The following is a 15,697-nucleotide window of genomic DNA, read 5'->3' as shown; positions in this document are numbered from 1 at the left end:
TATATATATAAGAAAAATATCTTTTATAATTGTGGTTAAGAGTTTAGTCTAAAAAAAATTAATATGAATAAAGTAAAATAGACAATGCGATGAGAGAAAGATCGATGTCTCTTATCTTCAATGTTATTAAACAAAATAAATTTGAAATGAATTTCAGAGAAAGAAAGAGAAGTTGATGTTAGCAAATAGTGGGAAGTAAGAATAAAAAGGGGGGATAGGTAGAAGAAACATAGGAGGGGGGATGTATAGAGAGGAAAGAAAGATAATTACGAGGTAGAAAGAGATTGTATGATTTGTGAGTAGGATTCTGGTAATGATTCAGTATCATTTTGTTTATTTAAACCTCGACTCTGTCTTTTAATATGAATCATTTCAGATATTAATCTTTTGTTATAAGAAGACTCGCTGTCTAAAATCTTCACATTATTCCATCTTGGAAATTATGATTAAAATTAACGCGATGATCGGATATAACAGATGGAAAACCAGTTTTTTTGTTAATATCCGAAATGTGTTCACGCAATCTAGTATCTATTAAGTTGTTCGGAAAGTAATTTCGTTTTTTCTTATGAAAATGAAAGACGATTTTCAATCAGACGCGCTTCAAATCATCATGAACGATCGAATTCGATAAATTTAATCTCTCAGCGATCTCACGAGTTGTTATTTGCCGATTTGCATCAATTAATGCCTTTATTGTGTCTTCATCAGCTTCAACTGGCCTTCCAGAACGTGGTGCATCTTCAACATCAAAATTGCCGGATCGAAATTTTGCAAACCAGTTTTGGCACTGGCGTTCTGTCAATACATCTTCTCCATACACATCGGATAATTTTTTTCTTGCTTGAACAGCATTTTTCGATAGTAAAAAAGTAAAATATGCCGAAAATGCTGCTTTTCACTTTCATATTTGATAGGGCACCAACCAAAAACTACTGCGTAGAATCAATCGAACTTTTTTCACAAGCGAGCCTTGCTATATCAGCTGTCAAAATATATAATGATTATGCTGCTTAAGTGTGAAGTTGGCTGTGAAAAATAAAATTAAGTCCTCTGTTGGGAAAAAAACGAAATTACTTTCCGAACAACCCAATAGTTTTCTCTTGGTTTGGCCAACATAGCTGGCGTCACAATCATCACATGAGATCTTATATATAACATTTTGATTCGAAAGCAATTCCAACTTATCTTTACCTCTCTTAATAAAATTTTTTTAAGTATTGGTGATGGTAAAAGCTAGTTTACAATGAAACATGTTAGAAATAGGTAGAAAACTTTCTGATATGAAATGTACATAAGAAATAGTAAAATATTTTTCTTTGATTTGTAAATTATATGTAGTATTTTTATTAAATATAAGAAATTTTAATTTTTGTTCAATTGTGGAAAAAATAGAGAGAGAATAACCATTTTCAAGAAAAGTGTGAATTGCGTCGATCAAATTTTTTGTTGAAAGCGAGGATGTGACAAATAGAATATTTTATCTAATAAAAAACTGATAATTGTGCCTCTTTTGTGACAGAGAGGATGATTCGAATAGAAATTAAGGAACCTGTTAGAAAAGGTTGCTTTGTGATATCAAAAATAATTCTCTGATTGTCGATGATTGTATCAAGAAAACACACATTCTGCCATTAATACCAACCTCCATAGTAAACTGTATTCTTGTGTGTAGAGAATTGAAAATATTCAGTGTACTATTGATCATATTACACATACTCGTATATTTGTATTGCTAATCTAGGAAGTCAAAATGCAGAAGTATTCTGAAATCGCAAAGGCTATTTGTCCCTAAACGTACAGGTGAAATTTTGTTAATTGTGTTACTAATATATAAAGAGAATCCGTGGCGACATTAACTCCTACAGACTTTGTAGCGGCACAGTTGAAAGCGCCAAAAAATAACTCCGTATGAACGGATCGGCGCTTTCAACTGTGACGCTACAAAGTCGTTCGACTGTAGGAGTCCTTATGTACAATATAAACCATATTTATATGATTTTTTTTACTAGGTAATAAGTGGACCTCGAATGAAAATATTAGACATTGTAGCAAGATACCCGGGATCAACCCATGACAGTCGAATTTATAACAGAAAGCGCTATTTGCGCTCGATTTTATAGGAATGAAATTTCTGGACTACTCTTGAGGGACAACGGTTACGCTTGCAGCCACAAGTTACTAACGCCCTTCTTGACACCACGGAACATACATGAAATTAGCTATAATACCGCTCATAAGACAATCAGAAACATTATGAAGAGATTAATTGATATTTGGAAGCGCCGATTTTATTATATAAAAGGTACTCTACGGACCAAACTAAATACTTCAATGGCCACAATTTGTGCTATGGCTGTACTACACAACATTGGGCTATAGCATAACATCTACGTTCCCGATGAAGAAGAGATACAAGAGGAAGACGAAAATAAAGCTGATCCACCAGCTAACAACATTGTGTCTGGTGGGCTTGTATTCCGACATGCCTTTGCTCTGACAAATTTTTAATTTACATAATGAGTTTATTAAAATACATTTGTTGAAAGAGCATATTCTTTATTAATTAATTAAAAGAAACATCACATTATTTGTACTAAACGTATATTTTAATAAAGTAATTGTAGCAAGTTAATAAAGTTTAAAATTAGTCTAAAAAAAACTTTAAAATTAGTCATATCTTTTAATGTCAATACTTTTTAAATTAACTCTCTTACTATATTAATATAATAATCCTTATAAATTTCAATAGAGAAAACGAGGAACATACAACAGATATAGAATGTCACACTTTAACGTCAAAAAACAAAGTAATACTACAGTTTTTTTTGAAATTACGAATTAAGATAACAGTTATCAACATAATTATTTTTTAATCTTTAGTAAATCACTGAAGTAATATTTTTGGTAACGATTGCATGTACATATATCATAAAGTATTACTAACTGTAATAAATTGATTAGTAAGTAAATTATTATTGTTCAGTAATTTATGACTGATTAATTTATTATAACCAGTAATACCTTTTCTATAAGTGTTAATCAGTTGCTATATTACAACTACAACACGAAATATATTTTTAGCATTACTCAGATGAAAATAAAAGTAATATTTGCCTTACATAATAAAAACAAAAATTGCAATTGCACAAACTCGAAATTGCTTTTACATTTATCTTAATAATTTAATCCAAATCTGTTGCTTGAAACATAGTAAAAATAACAATTCAGACAGTACATATGTCATAAAAGACGTCAAAGGTATTGTATATCTTAAAGACTCTATGCATGCTGTCTGAAAAAACACTTTATATTGTACTTTCATTGTTTAATTCCTACTCAGCTGTCACAACTCGCAAAACAGTCAATTTTATTTCGGCCGTTGCCGCTTTGTTCATGAAGTTCTTTTTGTTGTTCTGTTTAATTTTTTTAATCTGCAGTTCTAATAACCTATCATTACAGTTGCATTTCTTTTTAGACGTAATGTATGATATATTGTCATTGCGTGATTTCAATACTCTTTTATTATTCTCATTCGATGCCTTATTAAGGCATGCTTCAATAATTTTTCTGTCCAATAGTATTTTACTACAGGAAGCTTTGAAAGTACTAATAGCCTTACACTCAATGTCTGATGAATCATCTTCATGTAAAGAATTGGATGATCCATTCCCTATTGTTGTATCTATAGAAAAACAAAGTTTTACTTTTCACATATTTTAAATGCAACAATTAATTGTACTGGCATTTTTTTTCGTATACTGCAATACTATCCCATTTGTTTTCTAACTTCACGTCTATATCTGGAATAGTAGCTTGCGCTACGTCTGTAACAACATTTTTCTCTATGGGTGTAGGAGAATCTCCACTAGTTAATAATCTGTTCTGTCTCACTGTCGTGTTTTGCTGCCTGCTTCTGTAACATTTAATAAATAGATACGTGTAATATTCTATATAACATTAATATAAAATATAAACTTACTTTTGTTTTATGTTATAACATTTCCTCAGTTGCTTTATACTTTTGGGCATAAAGCCTTGACTACAAAAAGATTCACGAATTTTTTCTCATATTTTCCAAAATTTTTTTATTTTCAGCTACTTGATGAACAGTTTTTCTGTTTCTGAAAATATCTCCCTATCTCCATGTTATGTTTTATCTTTTGTCCATGAAAAACACGAAAAACCAAATGCGTTAATATCAAAATCCTTTGCCAACAAAAAATGCAAGAATTTAGTAAATGTACGATAATCTAAAAAAGCAAATTGCTGAAATTAGATACACGTTTTGATAACAACGCGAAGAATGCGCGTTACGCGCTTAACCTAATTGTCATTGTTGCCATTAGCAGCACGAGAAAAATCACCAATTCTTTGATATTTCTGTAACGATTACTCAAATAAACACTGTGAAATTATACATCTTTTAGTCCTTAAGTTTTTTTAAGGCTACTTAGCCAAGGCGGCCTAAAGTCATTAGGAATCCTCAAGTCGAGAACTATGAATACGGCCCTTACTATCCAAGTGAAAATCAAATATCTCAGATAATCATATACAATTGTAAAACAAAAACTTTAAGAATAAAAATATTTACTTAGGTGTACGATTTTTTTAAATTATAACACTTCTATCAAACTTCTATCATAGATGTGTTTGCAACAAGATGTCACAGCAGACTTAGCGGCAGTCGCTGCTGCATGCTCAGCGCAATTTACACGTGTCTCGCGTGTTTTTAATGTGTGTGCGTGTGCGTGTGTGTGTGTAGCCTCGATTATTCTTACCCCTATAGTCAACTAACCCCGATCTCTCTCCCCTATATAAATTCACTCAAAAATCATACGAGCATTTAAGATCCAGCTAGACCGTTTAAGGCTTTGATTTCTACAGGCTTTGTGTCATCACACATATACGGTCCTATAATATATTATATTGTTGACAATTATCTTTCCTTTAAATTGCGAAAATATGAATATTGCTTGAATGACTTTTCCGCTACTAGAACATCGGCCATGTTAATTCAATTAACTACGAGTAGCTTTTATTCCTTTGAGAGTAGTGGAAGAAGCACCCAATGATAGGAAATTGTATTTTAATGTCATTCGAATCCGATCTAATCGATCCTTCAAGAGTATCAGAATCGAAAGAGACTTCGTCTTTAGCTTATAATGTAATAAGTCTATGATAATGCGGCAAACAAAAAAAATAAAATCATATCGTCGAGTATACCGCATTTAATTAACTTAATTAATATCGATCTTCTAGTTTCATTATTCGAGGTAAAAAAAACTCACATAACGTTACATAACTTGAGTCATGCATATTTAAGTCGTGTATACTGTATATTTTTTGTATGCGCTGTATTATAAACATTTTTATTTTAAAAAGCACAACGACATTCCATAGTTTTTATTTTTATTTTCTTTTTGAACTCAATAAAGTAACTTCCATTATGTGATGCAAGAGAATACCCATATCCGAACTTTTTCCTTCCTTTCTCGTTAACACGAAGCCGCTTCAACGAAGTGTAGAATTACTGAGCGTCACGATCGATCAGTCACAAATCGAACGGCGAATTTGATCCTTACCTTCCATTCTCACCCTTCCTTTTGTAGCGACCCCTTCTTCAAACTCTCGGACACATTTCTCCCTTGCTTTGACAGACCCCTGTTAGGTAAATACAAATTTTCAATGTGGAAAATTTCACTAAATTTGAACAGTACTGAACCCTCGTTGTAACAAGATACGAAAGATAAAAGATTGGGGTTCTTATCGCCTTTTTTTCTCAACAAAGGAAGATTTGTCCTCTTTTTATTATGACGTTTTATTCGTTTATATATAGCTGTTTACTTTATAATTTATTTTATTTTTCTATTGTACTATTTGTTTTATATATATATATAACTTTGACGAATTATCGAAATGATCGACAAATTCTCTTCTCGTTAGTAACAAATCAGACTTCAAATGCAGTTCGGGATATAATCACATCTCGATTTCCATTTCTAGTCGAAATAGTCCAAATCGACGGCGTCTAAATAACGCGCAGTGATATTTTTTTTCAACTCGCTCCGACGGAGCACAAAATTACCGAATACCGTAATCGATGCGCCGCGAAAACGCGTCCGACTTTTTCCACCGTCTTCCACCGAGAGAGATCTGGAAAGTAACGATCCCGGGGCGCCACGAGGAGCACCATCTATTTTTCTTCCTTCCGCGAAGTCGGGGAAATAAAGGGCCAAATGCCTCGTCGACGACAAGCCGCCGATAATGTCCGCAAACGCGAATCGAGCGACGGATACCCGTGTAATAAATCACGAATATACAGGCTGATTCAAGGAACGAAAAAGTCGCGTATTTTCTCGAAATCGCAAACTGTAGAAATGAAACTGACCAGAACGACGATAACATTCGACGACGAACCTATCGACAGTTTATCGCTTATAAAAGAAGCTGTTAAAGTTAAGTTTCCAAACTGTAGAAATATAAGAAAACTTTCATTTTAATTTTGAATTGATTTAAGCTTAAATAAAACTTCAGTTTAAAATGTAATTAACATGTTAAACATTAATGTTTAACATGTGTTTAACATGTTAAACATTACAGTATTACAGGAAAATATTTCGTTTTGTCGTCGATGCCATCATTGAGGACGTGATATGACCTAATTATCGTAAAATTAAACAAGACCTCGAATATGCAGACCTCTAATGCAGACGCGAATTATCAGTTAATTGTTTTGAAAATATCGTTTGTTAAGGGCAACGCGCGCCAACGTCGCAATCGCGTTCGAATACACCTTGCAAATAGGCATTATGTTACGTCCGTAATTGCTCTAATAACTATGGCTAATAGAGATAATATGTAGTACATCGCTGATTTTACCGTTATTTACTGGTAGGTCCAGAACGACCACACAACAACTGTCGCATCGGCTCGTTGTCGTCAACGTCGTGGGCTGATAATTCGTTTAAATTAAAATTAAACCGCTAATTGCCACGGAATTGCAAATATATATATTCATATATTATATATTCTCTTTCCTTGATACGACGCATCAATAAATGCGCGCCTCACGGAATGTTCATAAACACAAATAACTGTCGTGAAACTCGCGTTATGAAATGGAAGTAAAATAACTAAATATGTATTTGAATGATTTAACATTATATAACGTAGAATTTATGATATCATGGTATAAATTTTATATTTAATATTATGACATATTATAAATTCTGATTTTATCTCTAACATTAAAAATATTTATTATCCTATTTTTATAAAAATAAGAAAAGAAGACGCAATATATTTTTATATATTCGCAAACAGATGCTTAAATTTATTAACGTGTCCATTCCGATTTAGAATAGGCAATTTTTCACGAATATGAAGAAACTGATTTAATCTTAAAGTACCTCATAAATCATCCCTTCCCGTCTCTCGAATCGTGGAATTTCAAGCCGTCTTTCCGCGATCTTATTTGGGTGATCAAAAGCGGACGCGTGACATCCGGCGGCAATCACTTTTAAGCGGGACTCGCTCCGTCGAGCCATGAAATTACTGAATCATCATTGAACCATCCTTCGCTTTTGCGGCTACTGGTCCGGGGAAAGGGTCTGGTACTGGAAAGTGGAATGGTACTACGAGGTCGACGCATTTCCCTATTACGTGCGTCGTTGGTCCTCTCCGCGAGCTGAATCGCCAAACAGTTGCATGTTTGGCGACGACGACGACGACGACGACGACGACGACGCTTGACGTAGCTCGACGTTAAGCCGACGGCGAATATCGTCGACGTCTGAAAATTCGTGCGGACGTAACTCGCTGCGGAATCTGCCATCAGGCGGGGCTTACGAGATTTAATGCGCCCGTTAGTCGGCGTAGATGCAATTTAATCTGACCCGCCAGCGGTCGCGTTGTGAGAGCTGAGGACGGATCATAAAATGATGAAATGTGCACCTTTCTCGGTTCTCTCCTTCTCCCTCCCTCCCTTCCTCCTCGCCCCCTCCCCCCCCTCTCTCTCTCTCTCTCTCTCTCTCTCTTTCTCTTTCCCTATATCTTGCGCAAGTTATCGATTCAGTAACTATCCTCGGAAATGCATTAGGAAACCGGATATCGTTCCTGGTAATCCAATAGAGGAGTGAAACAGAAATCTACGAAATTGTTTCGCGTAGAAATTAATTTATTTCTCATATAAATGCTCATACACATTTATCGCATAACAAAGTTACCTAGGTAACTTGATATGTTGCAACTTTTTATTCGTTACACAACATATTGTAATAATTGTCGGCATCACATCATTATAACGGGGCAAGTTTACGTCCCATAAAATTTCAGACGAAGACTTCGTTATTTTCAGACTACTTCGTTATTTTTGACTACGAGCTGCTTGTTACTCTCTTAATGAGAAATGTTAACGTCGCCAAGACCTTTTAAATTAGCGTCGTAATTAGTCGACGTGCGCGTTTTTGTACGCGAATACAAGTTTTCGTCGGGTGTTCCGACAAAATTCGTGAACGGTACGTCGGCTTGTTTTGTGCTCATCTCGTCGACGAAAATGACATCCTCTCACACGCCGCTTTTTCATTTTCGGTTTTTTACGTCAGTAACATGGACTTGCATTTTTCTCAACATCACCGATACAGTTTACAGTAAATTATAATTAATTCACGAGTCACTGAGTATACTTTTGTATACTTTTTATGTATTGCTCCTACAGTTTTTAAATTTAAAGAAGCATTTTAATTTAATCGACTGAGGCTGTAAATAAAATCCCAAAGGATGCATGTAGTTAAACCTCGAATAGCCTTTGAATGCAAACGTGGCCGTCGGATGCTGTCAACGCTTTTTCCTTCATTGTCGCCATTTTACGATCGCGAACATCATCCCCTCATCCCCATCCTGGATTCGACGTCTCCCACAGGAGGAGACGACGAGCGACAATAAGCGACTCGGGACGGCAAACTAGCGAGCAACAATACGAGAGGTGCCTGTCTCGCGGTCGTTGTACTTCAACGAGATTACAAGGCCGCGATGCAAATATGGCGGAACATATACGACGTGTGAAATATGCAGCCGGATGCAAACAGCTTCGCCGCAAAGTCTGACCGAATCGCCTCTACGGAGATTATTCGAGGTAGCGAAACTTCGTTCGCGGGCGAACTTTCGCCTGCGGCGTCATCATTCCCTAATATACACAGAGATCACACAGCGATTTCCCGAAAATGGTCTCGCATATCAATTCAACAACTTGAATCGCCGAGATATACCTCTCTTTTTCGTCACATTTCTAAAATCAATATATATATATATATATATATATATATATATATTAGTTATACCATTCCCATAATAAATGCTTAAATAACGGAATATTAAAACTACACTACATCTACACAAACATCGGACTGGATATAACGAATATCGCATGGCCAATGGTATGACTAAAATATTTCACCAAAAGTCGAAACAACCACAGAGGAACATGGAAATGTTTGGAAGAACCAATACGTTTACCACGTATGGGGAGAGAGAGCGATACGTCTCGTCGAAAGGGCGGTGAAAAAGGGTAGGAAAGGGGGAATACGAGAACATATCACACGCCGTTTGTTGTGCACCACGTCGCGTCGTGCCGGCGCGGTGGTGTAAACGGGGCGAAAGGGGGGGGGGGTACGGGGGAGAATTGTAGGGGTTGGAAAACTCAAAGCGGAGGCGCCGCGACGCCGTTCTGGCCAGCCGACGCCCCGCTGCTGGAAAAAAGAAAAAGATACAAAAAGGAACAAGAAATCGAAAACCACGTCGCGCCGCGCGTGCTACAATGGGTGTTACGTTTGCAACAATTTGCGAACGTTCAATACTCGGAAAATTGTATTTCGGTATATTCGAAAATTGTTTGTATCTTATATATATTTAATGCGTCAAAGAGAAACCAGACAAAAAGACCAATCTACCAATAATGTACCAATCTATGTATACAATTAAGCTAAAGACCAGCGACAGCTGATGAACTATTATTTCAACTTGTTGGCGACGCCAACGCACGTCATTTCGGACAATCGAGAGTCTCTGAAAGGTGTAATTAGTCTTTAATCGCTCTAAGAATTCACTCATTCCTCTGCACGAGATGATAGTTAACAATGTAATTTTAATAAATGAATCTCGTAGCTTACACGTAATTAAGTGTGCCGTTGGGAAACTGCCGCGAACGTTGTCGCGCGGACTTTGTCAATTTTCATATTGATTTAAATGAGGAAGTACAGGACGGCAGCTCAACTTGCCAAGCTTCTCCTGCGAGCTTAATACTGAAAGTCTCTAAGCTCTTAACGGAACATCGTCGGTTGGTAACTACTTGCGTCATTGGAATAATCTGCCGCACGATACATTACGCAGACGTTATAAAGACATCTTACGTTAAATATTATATGAGGTATCTACTAAAAACAAAAATATATATATATATATATATATATATGCAGTAAATAACAAAAAATATCCATTAAAGAAAACAAATTGCGGTTTTCAAGAATCAAGAACATTGAAAGCAAGAACTAAATGCTCACGTTTGAATAATGCTCGTTCACCCTACGAACGACCTCTGCTCGTAGAAGCTCTCGGGTAAGAGCTATTGATTTCTTGGCAAACAACACGAAGAAAAGCTGTGCGGCTAGCCGAACGCAACACACTGCTTGCGTTAATGGCAGCTTGTGTGCTACTTTCGACTAATCGATTCTGCAGAAGAATAGACGAGCGCGTGTGTGAACGAAGGGCTGAATGGTCTGTGTACCAACTTCGACTGATTACTCCGTTTCTAATTCGTCTGAGTGGATGGAGCGTGCAGATGTCTAAAACCACGAGATCTTGCCTTACACTCGCTGCAATTTCATCGAGCATTCTCGTGAAAAGATCAACATGTGCTTTTTAAATTGCGGAACTATCCGTACATGTACTCCTTACAATTCAAAGAGATCATAGACTTTTGTTGCAAATCTAACTGTTATGTATTTTCAAGTTGTGTAAATATTAAAATTGAAAGAGATCATGAAACAGCCAAGTATAATTTATTAATTTATGATAACGATCCAGCCACGGCGGTGGCATTTCCCACTTAATAAAAGAAAAATTAAATTATGATTTCAATCGATTGTTAAACTGAATTTAAACTTTATTACTTATTAAGCTAATGTTTTTTAGTTTGTGATGGAAAAATCTTGTATTGAATTTGAATTTTGACTTCGAATAGTTAAAAGTAGAGCGACATGACTTGACTAAACATATATATGTATATTTAAATCAACATTTAGGTAAATTTTAGCTAAGATTATGATTGGAAACACAACCGTTTATATTAAAATACATTACAAAGATGATACGAAGCTCCACTACGGTCTGAATGTTAAGATGTTGAACTACTGTATATTATTGTATATATTCAATTAAATGAATTAATTACAGATATGATAATTACGTGCCGATATGGTTGTCGGACTTTCAACGCAATTAATCTGAAATATTAATAATTCCCTCAAATTTCCCAAATCTTAAAAAACTGTAATAAACCATATCGGCACGTAATTATCATGAAACGAATTATCAACTGAAATTAATTCATTTAATTGAATATATAATATACAGTAGTTCAACATCTTAACATTCAGACCGTAGTGGCGCTTCGTATCATCTTTGTAATGTATTTTAGCTAAGATTCATGTTTCTCTTCCGAATATTTCGCTGTAGCATAATTAATATGACATGTTTAATAACACGCTTATTAACATACAACATATTTAATAATACCTTACACACAAATATACAATACAAGTTACAGAACTCCTCGAACGCTCAAAAAGACTAAATCACGCGGAAAAATCTATCTGTTACAGCAAAAATCGTAACAAGAGAATTTTTCGTAAAATATTAATATAGACTAGCGCTTGCAAAATGTCTCGTATATCGTCTTTGTTAGCATAATTCTACTTTATGCACTATGCCATGATTGAAGACTCAATAAAGGCAGAACGCCTCAATAAAGGTGGAAAGATAAAAAGTTTTACCTCAATGACCAAGCTTCCTGGCAAAATGATCCGCCATTTCATAGCCTTCATAGCCAGACGATCAACATTGTTTTTTCTTCCATAGCAACGCTTGTTATTTACGGTGTAACAAAGCAAATTACAAATCCTCTTTGATTTACCTTGGACAGGAGGAAAGATCAACAGGCACCTCGCGAACAAACGGTTCTCATTATAATGTGTAAAGTGTAAATAGACGCTATCATTATAGAAATTTTACAGATAACATATCTTATATGTTTTCTATGCAGAAAATTCGAAATATGTACCGATAAATATATATTGTAACATATATATATTTTTATGTATATTAACTGGCCAATATTCATTTGCTCAATTATAGGAGAAGTGAGTTTCATGTTTTTATGTGTCTAAAACGAATGTTTCTTATTTCTATTCGAATTTCCGAAATTTTCAATTTTATGGATATTGATGTTACCAGGATATAAATGGGTAATTTCTCAACAAAAATTCATCTATGAATTTTAAAAAGGAATTGTCTGTGAAAGCTAATTTCTGTGATGTGGCGATCGTGACGCAGAGATCGTTACATATCTATCTATACCAAAAATTCGGCTTCAAATCTAGAACACACATCAAATGATTTTATTTGATCATCACTTCTCGGAAGATAACGGCAAACCACCAAAAATATCTTTGTTATGATAATCTCTTCTAATAGACCACTTGTAACCAGCGTTAAAAATTGTAGATTTCACTCAGCGGATATATGCAGAAGAAATCATTACGTCTCTGAAAAGAGACTATAGACTTACAAAGAAAAAAAACTGTGAAAGCTATATAGAGTAAGGTTGTCGAAATCGCACCACTTTTCACTTAAAGGCTCATAACTCTAAAATTAGGAAGAACATTCTACACACTTAGGAACACCTTCTACAGCACAGTAAACTGTACTTTTTTCCCTTTCTTATGTAATTTTTTCATAATTTTTTTGCGTTATTATAACGTTTAAAATAAGGATTTTTTCAGTATGGTACGATTTCGGAAATTTGTTACCTAAATCACACCATACCAATATTTAAAACATTATAATAATGCAAAAAATTTAAAAATTATATGAGAAAAAGAAAAAATTGTATTTTATTATGCTGTTAAAAACTTGAGAATATATTTTTCATAATTTCTAAAACGTATGATAATTTCAAGAAGTACTTTAAGGAATTTCTATGTGAAACGAAACACTTGGTAGGTTCACAATATACACTTTTACATAATAATAAATGGAATAAAAATGTAAGAAATGGAAAAATATCAGGTAATGTGCGATTTAAAAGATTAGATTGTGATGCAATTTAGGAAACATACACGCACACACGCGCGCGCGCTAGTGCACACTAGAGCATTTTTAACACTTTTGTTTATTTAACTTTTAAAAAAATATAAAGCAAAAACCTTAATGTAATTAATTTAATTTTAATAATATTCTAAAATACGACAAATAATTAAGACTTAGACTATTTAACTTATATTTTCTGTAATTTTGCTATGAAATACACTGAAAAAGTAGCAATGCTATTACGATTTTTCTATTTATGTAAGTAACAACACTCCTATTGCACTTCATTTCACGAGTTTAATGGAGTAGCGTTGAAATATCATGTAATTCTTAAAAGCATACAATAGGAACAAGCAATAATAGATTTCAACCCATAAAAAATCATGTACCAATATCAGAACACATATGCGCTATCAATTGGGCTTAACAATTGTTTGACAAAGTTAACAATGAAATCCGAGCGATTGTATGATACCTAAAGCATAAAATCGACGTATCTAGAATCGAAAGAGAAATCTGAAGCTATCATACATCTTTCGTAGATCCTAAAACAAATAGTTTTAAAGACTCGTGTGAATCTACGAATACGAGGATCTAATAGTATCCAGGGTCTAAGAGGTTATACAGGGAACGGAGTGCTCTCGTCCTAGAGTAATAAGCTTCACAAGCGGGTCTGTGCAACTGTTTCGTCTAACAATGGTGGCGTAAATAAGTTACGCTCAGAGATGGCACGATGCTCCTTTTGAACGAGGAGAATACGCTTACGATGGTGAATTTGTAATTTCGCGCGTCGTGCCGTGACCTAGACTACCATACTGAGATTCAGGAGGAGAACCTGCTAGTGTCGCAGTAACAGCGAAGTAGTCTCGTAGATCTCCTATGAAATGAGAACTCTCGGCGTACGCGAGTCGCTTCACAACCCCAAAAGTTGTTCGCAAAATTTTCATTACCACATCTCTGCATACGTCACTACGTGCTCACGAATTTACGTAAGTTCTTCTTTACGCGTGAATTATACATCAACCATTTATATTTCAATTAAGGAGACGAGAAATTCCATCGGAGAATCACTGATAGAATATTGAAGTAAAGCCAATATAAAGTTTCAGTCAACTAAGCTGTAATATCTATGGGAACACGGACGGAAGCAAGTTTCGCTGTTTATCGCCAAGAGACGTCTCGCTGATCATGTGTCAAACGCAGCGGATGTAAACAAACCAAGTTTGATATCCAGGCCGCCCATTTGGCGCTGAATGCGGTTCTACGTGTTAGTCGCGTGAGAGTAAACATAGGAAGGGTCTCGTGTTCAGACGACCCGACTTAACGTTAAGTGTCAGGTGCGAATACGGGGTAAAGTGTCAAACTTGGCGACACCCGCGCTAACTCGCTTGAATAACGTTATAACGAAATTTCCAAAGTTACCTTGGCGAGCGAGGCCTACGCCGTAGGCGTATCCTATAGTTGAAGCTTAAGGCTGTTTCAAACGATTGAGCATACTCTATTGTATATATCCGCACGACGCGACGGGACGTCACATATTTTCCACGAATCTGAAAGGAGATGCGATGTAAATTTTAATTCTCATGGATCATACGTTCCATAATTCTTAGCGATCTGTAGCTATCGAAGATTCCACCGATTCTAACTCTCCTTGAATTCTAACTTGCATAGATCTTAGTTTCTACTAGACTTCAAACTTCACGGAAGTTCAGTTCCATAGAGATCGTTCCAACAGATCTTACAGGCTGTAACTCTAAGCTTCCATAGATCATAGAATTCGTAGATCCTAAATTCCATAGCTGTTAGATCTCAGTAGTTTCGAACGAATTTGAAAATCAAGGAGATTTGTGTTAGCTTTTCTATAATTACTTCATCCCGCGTTTTCTTATTGCGCACTTCTATTTCTTATTGCGCACTTCTATTTCTTATTGCGCCAATTCGTGCGTTGGTAAATTCTCGGTTCTATAAAAATCCCTACGATTTCATGATGCTGCTGGCTCGGCAGGACTTTCAAAGTGAAGTACTTTTCTTTGTACCCACGACGCGTACGTGCTGTTAAATGGTCAAAGTGCATACAGTATAAAATCATGATAATTTCCCCTCTCTCGCTGTCGCGCAACCACACAGTCGCGAAGCTTTCCAGCGCAACCGCTTTCTGCTTACACTTATGTATGTTAGTAACATACATAGGCAAACTTGAAAAAATAATTAGCTGTGTCAGATCTCGGTGTTTTCTTGAAAATTCGCAACGAACGAAACTCGCCACAAATGGAATTCCGTCGTTAAACGAAGCGAAAATAGAAGAATAGAAGATAAAAATAGAAAAGTTTTA

General features: G+C 35.4%; 1 protein-coding gene and 1 pseudogene across 1 annotated transcript in view; one reads left to right on the top strand and one right to left on the bottom strand.

The window, feature by feature from the left end:
* The window catches only part of LOC108748852, a 5,593-nt pseudogene extending 3,470 nt beyond the window's left edge, over positions 1-2,123 (top strand).
* Positions 1-15,697, bottom strand: part of LOC108748876 (leucine-rich repeat-containing protein 24-like) — a 132,588-nt gene that overhangs the window by 9,350 nt on the left and 107,541 nt on the right. The window lies entirely within an intron of this gene.

This window comes from Trachymyrmex septentrionalis, unplaced genomic scaffold (genome assembly GCF_001594115.1).
Source record: "Trachymyrmex septentrionalis isolate Tsep2-gDNA-1 unplaced genomic scaffold, Tsep1.0 scaffold25, whole genome shotgun sequence".
NCBI classification, from domain to species: domain Eukaryota; kingdom Metazoa; phylum Arthropoda; class Insecta; order Hymenoptera; family Formicidae; genus Trachymyrmex; species Trachymyrmex septentrionalis.
This window is presented reverse-complemented; position numbering and strand designations above follow the sequence as displayed.